The sequence below is a fragment of the Odontesthes bonariensis genome, chromosome 16, assembly GCF_027942865.1.
Source record: "Odontesthes bonariensis isolate fOdoBon6 chromosome 16, fOdoBon6.hap1, whole genome shotgun sequence".
NCBI lineage: Eukaryota > Metazoa > Chordata > Actinopteri > Atheriniformes > Atherinopsidae > Odontesthes > Odontesthes bonariensis.
In genome coordinates, this window is record NC_134521.1 from 18,287,598 (window position 1) to 18,297,642 (window position 10,045).

Sequence of the window (10,045 nt, forward strand, 5' to 3'; positions counted from 1 at the left end):
ACTCTGTGCAGGACAAGCATATAAATGCATGTAAATCTAAAGTTCTATCCGGACTCAAGGTCCTAAAAATAGATGGGTATAATTTGGAAATCCAACTGTCGGGTAATTTGCCACCCTGACCGCTTTTATTCCCCTTATTCATGGTCGCCTTTACTTTAATCGAAGCACGACGTGAATTGTCTTGATTCATGCATGATGCGTCATTCAAGAGTGGTTGACCCGTGACTTCAGCACCACGAACAGCGCTCTTTCACAGCCCTGAATACATGGCTGTTGTGTTCATGGGTGCAAAGAGCCAAAAGCATAAGCATCTGCAGTCTTTTAGATTAGCAGTAGTGCCTCAGAATCTCAATTCTGTTGAGGGCTGTTATACAGAACAGCAAGGAGATCTTCAAAAATGACTTTTTCTTGTTTTTTAGTGGTTTTGAATTCGGGTAATCTGGGACAGGTTTGGCAATTTTGACTTCTACAGCTCATTCCAATTACTAACACGTTAGACCAACACACTAGACCTTTCTGAAATCCCTGAGATGTCTTCTGTCCACACATAAATTGTGTTTATCGTGTCCAGAGGAGATATGCCACACCTTTTTGGATTTTTGCTACCAAAAGAAAAAAAAACATGCCTTGATTTTATAATATGGGAAGGTTCACTTTGTAGTGTGGCATTCATTAAGGAACTTAAGCTCAGTCACAAATCTATATAATCATTATATAAAAGAGAAAATAAGAATGTTGATATCTATGTAGACTATGGAAACAATAAAATCAAAATCATTAATAAACATTTTCATGGTGTTAATTCATATATAGTAGTCAAACTGTATGGCATCTTTTAAAGATCAACTAAAACTGAACCAATAACTAGCAAAAAGTGGATTAACCTAGTATCTGTTTGGCTGCTCAGTTTAAGTCATCTGATCATGTAAAAAAAAAAAAAAGACAATTTACAGCATAAACGATTATTTGAGGATAAAACACTGGGATTTAATGTTAAGACACAAGGCTGCTTGGCTACTGTTTAACTGTTGTATTCAGATGTGTCACCCAATGACCCCCATGTAACAGTGACAGCTCTGTATAACCTTAAGTGCAAGTTTATTGATGAACAAAGATCTAATAACCTTAACAAACTATACAGTTCTGTACAAAAATTAGAAGTACCTTACCATTTTCAGACAAATGTTAGTTTGTTTTTTAGACCTCTTAACACCAACCAGTGAATCATTCGAGCATAAAAAAAGGCACCTAACTCAAGGGATGGACCAGTGTTGTGTCTACCTATAACAGACAACTTAACAAATAGAATCTTTTGTTCATTTGTTCCAAATTCTTTAGTTGCATTTATGAAAAATGCGAAAGAGAACACATTTTTAAAGACATAAAATAGTATCTTTGCACCAACGAGGTGATTCCGCGCTGAAAACTTGGCAGGGTGTGCAGTGTGTCCTTAAAAAGTGGAGGACAAAAATGTGTGTCGGGTCTAAAAGACTATTGAAAAGCATCTGAAAGACTTGTCCTTCAGAAATGGAAAAAAAATCCAGCAAAGACCTAAGAGATGCATCTATGTCATGGTCTGTGGGGCTTGTTGTGTTTGGATGTGTATTTTGTTATGCTGTTAATTCCAGTTAGTTTTTCTTCCTGCACTTGAGTTTCAGGTTTTTGTTTCTGCTCTACATTAAGCCATTTCTTTCCCTCAGTGCATGAGCTCCTTGGTTTGCTTTGTTCAGTGCAAGATCTTTGCCATAGTTTCCCATCTTTGTTCCATTGTCTGTGCCAGTCTATACATACACTACATGAATAAATGACAAGAGAGTTTGTATGAAAGGATTGTGTCGAGGAACAAAGGTAGCCATGTCAAATATTGATTTTCATGCTCATTCGAAAAGTACAGGAAAACCTTCTTTGCCTTATATACTGGGTTTCCATCAATCTCTGCTTGTTTCAATAAGTCACTGCACTCATTTTCCATTTTACTGTCAATAAGGAATAATGAGTGGCTCAAGATTTTTTTTAACAGTTCCGTATATCTTAATTTTACCAATTTCAATTTTTTTATGCAAATCAAATCAAAAAGACTGGTTTGGGCAGCAGTTATATGTTGCCTGTTAGATGAATCAGAAGAAAGGGACAAATCATCTATATGGTAATTTCTTTTTTTTTTTTTTTTCTTTTTAGAGCATGTGGTACTCTTTTGGGAATGCGATGACTTTGTCAGTCACTTTAATTTGGGGTTAGATTGACAAGTCTGAGGAAATATTGAGTCCTGCCACATCACGAAGCTAGGTCTCCACTGCACTGACATCTCTTTTAATATTGTTTTGTCTGAATTTTCAAAAACAGCCATCCTAAAGGCCAAATCCCTTGAATGGTCTGACAGAATAAGTTCAGTGATTGTTCTTTTTTTTCACTGAGTCTAAATGTGTGTGTTGGATGGTTGCGTGGTTTGTCAGTGTCTTACAGAGGATGGATGATTGTAATCTATTCTCATGTCACTAGCACTTGAAGGTAAAGGTAATTTAGAGACCTGTGGTAAAATGTGTTATGTAAATAAAGTACCATTGCTTGGCCTTAAAACCACTGCGTATTGTGTATTACTGTCTTGGTTTGTTATTTTACCAAGTGGGAGTAGAAAACTATTAACTTCCTGTTGCCCCCAGTTGACAGGTGCTTTGATGAGGTTTGTTGCATATCCAGTATATGAGGAGCACTACTGCCTCCCCCACTGAGCTTAACAGCCCTGTTATTCTCCCAATCTATATTGATATTGCTTGGCATTAACTTACACCTTCACGATAGGGTTGCCACCTTTTGTAACTCGTCCTCTTTGCATGAACAACTGCGCAAAAAAAAAGAAAAAGGCAGCTCATCCACAGCAGTAGAAGGACACAGGAAATCCTTAGCTCTATGTCTCGCCTCCTGCTTGCTTTTTCAGAGGGACAGGACCATCCGTCCCTCGCTTTGCAGTCAATTTAACCTTTTTCAAACCCTTTCGGCCAGCTAGTGCTCGGAGCAGTGCAGAGACAGGAGGCCTGAGCTGTCAGTCTGCAGTCTGGACAATAGAGCTCATCTCTCCCGTCTCTGCCTTTCTGTGCCGACATTGATCACCTCAGACAAGCCAGAAACACTTGCTGCTTTCGCCGCGCTGCACAATCCCTCAGTCTCTCCTCCATCCTGTAATTCTTCTCCTGTCTCCTACAGTAATGTTCTTCTTCCTTCTCAAATGGAGAGTCATGCCACTATAAGTCTTAATTTAAAGAGGGTGCTTTATGACCATGGAGTGCCTATTTTCCAATGCAGCTCCTTGCAATACAGTTGGATTTATTTAAATGCAAACGTTTCTGCTGTTGCTGAAAAATACTGGATGAATATGTGCATAGAGACAACATACTTATGGTTGAATTTGGATTAGCATTTAATTTTTTTTTTACAAAAGAATCATTCTCTTAGATCGGTCTCTATGATTCAGCATGAAGAGCACTGAGATTTGTAATGAGCAAAGTCAGGATATGGGATTTTATATATCATGGTCAGTTTTATACACTGATACATAATAACACAGACGCACTCTAAGCCTTTTGTTTTCTTTTCATGTTTTAATCTCCAGTGCTACTTGATGTTAATCTCCAAAGATAAGATGGTTTTTTTTTACAGTCTTGTGATTATGGCTGAACAAGGCAGTAGCTGGATCTGTGGGTTTTGCAGGAACAGAAAGCCTTGACACGATACAGTTGTGGTCTGTTATTCACTGGCTTGAATCCACTCGATCAGAGCCTTGGTTTCCCAATCTTTTCATTATAATGAAATCTTTTCAATAATGACTCCTTTTTCATGTGTTTCAAATGGATCTTTTTCATTTGTGAAACCTGCAAAAGTGTAAACAGAATGCCACTAAATGTCAGTTTTCAGTCCACACAGATGTTTTCAGGCAGCTTCATGACCTCCCTTGATAGAAACACATGTTATTATGGCATTGCATATAAATAACACATCAATGTGGAATTTCAACACATTGACTTGGCATGGTTTTCATGACGGCAGGTCCTGTGATTGACATGGACATACTTTCCATTTTTTCTTTTCGTTATGATGTGACGGTTAAATATCTACACATTTATATAATTTTCAGATGAATGATGAACTGGACATTATTACTCTGTGACTGAAAAAAAAAAAACAGAGCTGTGCTTCATGAAAGGGAATTTTTATAATGTTTATTGGCAACACATTCACATGGGTTGGACAGTTGCGAATGAATGACACACCAAATGACACAGCTAACCGTATTATGTCCTGTTCCACCTCACAGTAGTGCACATTTGTGTAATTATCATTATGAAAATATTTTTATGATACTGTTTTTAATCTTACAAATATCATCCTCTATGCAATTTTCTTAGTGTGGCTTAGTTTCTCCATCCTCTTCAGACTACAACGTTTTGGCACAATCTGCTGTCTGCACTTTGTTGCCCTTCTTTTGATCTTCTATGCAACTGTAGAATCACCATCCCAAAGCTTTGCAATATTATCTGTAGGACCACAGAAAGGGATAAAATAGAAAGTCGGTCTCAACTCAAAATTCAGAAGAAGACACGTGTGAAATCACACAATTTCCGTAAAAAACTAGACTCTGTCTTTTCGTCTCAGGAGTTATTTGCAAATCACTTAAACTTGTTGTATAATTGAAGCTAGTTCAAAGACATCACATCACATTACATTTACAGCACACGTTGTTTGCCAGAAGGTAATTAAGAAAGGATGCAGAATTCTGAAACGGATGGTCCTCTAGACCAACGAGACCAATAAACTTGAATGAGAAAGATGGAAAAAGCAAAGTGTGTGGGAGTGAAGAAAGCATCTCACCTCATCTATGAAACATGGAGGTGGAGGTGTAATAGCCTGGGCATGTAAGGCACATCACGGGAAGCTTATCTTCATCAACAATGTAACTGCTGGTGGTTGCAGCAAAGCAAAGTAACTGTATAGAAGACCCTAAGTATGCTGTCCGAGCAACAGACGATAAAAATGGAAAAAAAAACATTGCAACAACAGTGTGCAATTTTGACCCCAGTTGTGTGAATAAACAGGAACAAGCAGGATATGATGGTGATGGCATTTTAGGCCTGTCAGAACATCACAAGAGAAAGAAACTACGCACCTGGTGATGTCCCGCAGATGACATTAGTCACATATATATGACACAGTATGTTCCAAACATTACTTCCCTCTTAAATGATGGTGCTGCAAATAATAAGTGCTGCATGTAAATTTTGTTGGTCAAAGCAAATTCTGTGCACAAATATCCTCAAATAAATTCTGGAGGATAAATTTGAATCACAAAACAGAAACAGTCCATGCACAAATTATGTCCCACCTACAAACATTAATCTGTTATCAATTCAGTTGTGTTTTACAGTTAAGTCCACATTTTTTTTCATTTGAAACTCATTTGCTAATTAACTATAAAACATAATTATTTGGGGTTTAGAAAAGTTTTTAAATGAAATTAGCTTTAATCTGTGTGGGTAAGAAATATTATGATCAGCACTAGTTTGGTCTTACTTATTCTAAGTTTTCAGAGTTAGACTTCCATTTTTATCTGGGATTATAAAAGTGTGGAGAAAATGTCATCTGGAAAAGAATCTATTAGTAACAGAAGTCTGGGTTTCAAAGATGACCTCAACAGGCCGCTCCTGCTTTGAAACCTACGAAGGCTCCTGCCATTTCAGCTCACCAAAGATTTCTTGAGATTCAAAAACTCACCAGGCTCTGTGCTGTCACTTAGATCCCCTGGGCTACAATTCTACTGCTGCCTCTCTTATCCACAACTCTGCTGTCAGATACCGTATCATGGCTGGTGCTGACAACAAAAAAAAAACTCTTCTCCCATGGACACACATTTTGAGCCTTGTACCTCTGCTGATGTCTGCTGCTGGATCTCTGCCATCCACGTCAATCTTGACAGATCTTTCTTTTTCAAATCCTTCCCTTAGAACTCCTCACTGGTTTCTGCTCAGACTACCAAGAGTCTATCTGAAAAACTTTCAGCCTATCCAAATGCTATCCAAATTTCAGCTACTGCTTGTCTGTACTGCTACAACTCTCTCCTGGCTTGGCTCCCAACCAACCTTTCCTCAGCCTCTACAACTGATGTGGAAAGCTGCAGCCCGTCTTATTCTAATCCGCACTCTATTCTTCGATTTCATTCCCTCCTCGCTCGCTCTGTGGCTCCTCATATTGAATTCAAAACCTGAGCTCTCTTCTTCTCCTGTTCCCAGTGGTGCAGTGACCTCTCCACCCCTGACAGGACTACACAGTTGCTTTCTGTATCTATTTCTAAACTAAAAACTCTGTCCAGCTTAAATATTTCAAACTCATCTTTACTTCATCCTTCTTGAAAACTTGTATCTGATGTCTCTTTAGAATGATACACAAGGGACCTATTTCCCTCCCCTACATTTTCTTTGCCAACATGCTTCTCTATACGTGAACAGTCAGCATGCATGAATTTCAGAGCGTGGGTTAGGCTTTAATGTTTCTCATCTGCACTGCAGAGAGACCTTTCAAACAGTCTGTATATAAATTGTATTGTTTGACATACATTCATGAAAAAAGAAAGTACATCTTCTTTCACTTGAAAGGTGTTACATATCTGTACATTATAATAATCTAACAAACAAACAAAAATGTTGCTTCTTCTTCTTCTTAAAATGAATTGAATGCAACTTCAAATGATCAGCAACACATGACACATTACATGGTGTCAGATTTACTAAAAATATCTAGAAGCAGTGTGTGAAATACAAAGTAAACCCTTTGTGTTCCCATAGTAATTGAGTAAAAGTAGTAGCCATGCGCTGCTAATCAAATACACCTGATTAGTTGAACATCAGCAAGTGTGAGCACCTCTATAAAAGCAGATGTGTTGAGAAAATGCCAAGGAGGAAAGACTTCAGCAATGACCCTAAAGAAGCAACTGTTGCTGCCCATCAATCTGGGAGAGATTATAAGGCAATTTCTAAACTATTTGGAGTCCATCATTCTGTAGAGAGAAAGATTATTCAAAAGTGCAAAACATTCAAGACAGCTGTCAATCTTGCCAGGAGTGGACGTCCCAGCAAGTTCACCCCAAGGTCAGAAACCGTGCAACACTCAGAGAAACTGTAAAAACCCCAAATCATGTTAAAGTTCATGACAGCACAATTAGAAAAAGACTGAACAAGTGTGGCTTGTTTGGAAGGGTTGCAGGAGAAAGCCTCTTCTCTCTAAAAAGAACATGGCAGCACAGCTAAGGTTTGCAAAGTTACATCTGAACAAACCACAAGACTTCTGGAACAATGTCCTTTGGACAGACCAGACCAAAGTGGAGATGTTTGGTCATAATGCATAGCAAGACGTTTGGAGAAAACCAAACACAGCATATCAGCACAAACACCTCATACCAGCTGTCAAGCACGGTGGTGGAGGGCTGATGGTTTGGGCTTGTTTGGCAGCTTGGACACCTTGCAGTCATTGAGTCCACCATGAACTCCTCTGTATACCAAAGTATTCTAGAGTCAAATGTGAGTCCATCTGTCTGACAGCCAAAGCTTGGCTGAAATCAACAGGACAATGATCCCAAACACAGCAGCAAATCTACAACAAAAAAATAAAAGAATCAAAATGATTTTTTAACCATGAAAGTTCTTTTTTTTTTCTAAAACATGATTTGTCACTTTGTCAATTTATCTTTCAAAAGTTTATTCATTAAGCTTTTTCAATTTGTAGAAGATTAATATGCTGACATAAAGCTTTCATACCAGAAATAATTCTTAGACAGATTCTTGGGAATCTCTCCATTAGTCATGCATCTGGTGCACTATGCGGCACCAAGTCAGGTAAACTGACACCCCTACAACACAACTATAATGTATTTTATCCCTAATCAGTTGTTTCTATTTGACAAATTTCCCCCCACAAATTTATGGCACACATAAACACATTCATTTTTCTGCATAGATTACAATGACTGCAATTTCAGTCGAGTCATCAAACCTCAGTGTGGAATAGTTAAAGGGCTCTAAACCACTGTGCTATCTTTGTTCTTCGCACCAGGCATGATTTCTGCCAACAAGGGCATGTCAATCAAAACAACAACAAAGGCAAAGAGCGCTTATCATTATGCTAACAAGTCTCCTTTGCATTTGTATTGCTTCTTTGCATCTTGGCTTCTCCCTGCAATGATTGTGAGAGATGGAATATAAGTGGGGACAGAAGAGTCAAAACAGCCTGAGGAGAAATTCTTTGTTATACAGCATCAGAGTAAAGTGTCAAAATGTGTGCTACATGTAGTCGTGAGACTTATATGTTAGGCTAATAAATAAAAAGGCCAATATCTCCAAAAAGTGGATCATTTAGGGGCTGGAAATTCCTTTAAGGCAGTGGAAGGATGGGATTTCTGGGTTGTGGTTGACAGGAAGTGACAAATCGTAAGTTACTGCCAGGATTTTATGATCAATTCCACCAAAAAATCAAATACCTACTCTCATGGACACTTGGCTATGTTGCTAATAAAGGGGGAGCAAACTTGGCAACTATCAGTGGGTCCTCAACAGAAGAATAGAAAAGTATTCGAAAAGAACTTTCCAGCGTGTCCATCTAACCAGCTGAGTTAAGTCAAGAAACAGCCACCAGCATCAGCCAAGATTTGTTAGTTGGAATGTGCAGTGGAAACTAGCAACGCTGGAGAGGAAATTATGGAAACTGAGAACAGCCAAGCTTGAAATTATTTAATTAATGCCGATATCTCAACATCAAGGCTTAATTATCTTAGTATCTCGAGCTGATAAAGCTAGTTTAGATGTGATAGCATGTTAATTTATGCAGTCTCAGCTTAATAAAAAAGTGTTTGCTCAGGATAAGAAGTTAATCATGAGTAAGCAAAGAGACTTACCAGACATGAGCAGTACCTTGTCGGAATGCATGGATCCTGTGTTGACAACTGGAGCAACTGATTTAAGCTGAAAATGTCAGATAGCAAAGAGGAATGGCCTCATGTCTTCAGCAGTTAGGTCTGATGTCTGGTTTATTTGAGCAGCTGCTGGCTAAAGGAAAGAAGTGGAAACTGGTCAGCCTCTTGTGTTTTCCCAGTATAAGAAGACGCCATCTGCCTTGATAAACTGCAGCGAGTAAGACTACACATTATTGCCATGACGTAGTGTTCAGTTATGGATCACCTCATATTCTACAGATCTGATTGCAAAAGCTGAAGTCAGTGTGAGCAAAAAAATCCACTCATTTTCACATTCTCCACAACTATTCAGTGATCTTGTTTTCCTGAAACTGCCTCCTGAACAATCTCGTCACAAGAAAATGAGGAAAGGGAAAATTGAAGAATTTTGTATTTTTTTCTTGAGACAACAAGAAATAAAAAATGTTCTTTGTTATCTCAAGATAGCATCCAAATAAAGGCATGTGAAGGTAGACTGTTGTTCTCAGCTTCCACCAGAAATTATTACTGTTGTATTGCTACGTCATATTTCACATGCTATTTATAAAAATGACATATTATATATAATATATATATTATATGTAATATACAATACAATGTTTTTAACACTGGACAGCTTGTTTTTGGACATCTTAATATAGAGATTTTACATACTTTTCAAAATGAAGCTGGAGTGAGGATATAACTAGTTGAGCATAATATGAGCTCTACAAGAGGAGGGGAATGGCTAACTTCCTGCCGTCTTATTATTACAGTGTTCAATAAGGTTGCTCTATTAGAAATCACTGCTCTCAGCTAAGAAACTGCTAAACAAATTACATTAAACAATTTGAATTAGATTAAAGTAATTACATCAGCTTTTACGGTTGATTGCAGCTGCATATAGGTGGATCTGATTACCTGTGGGCTACCTTTCAGTCTTCATGCTAAGCTAAGCTAACTGTATATTGATATTATTGCAGTCATGGTTAGTAGAGTTTGCGTCTTGTGTTGTTATTACGTTAAGCACTTTCCTGTCACAACACCAGTAACAATAATTTCAGTTCTGCTACACAC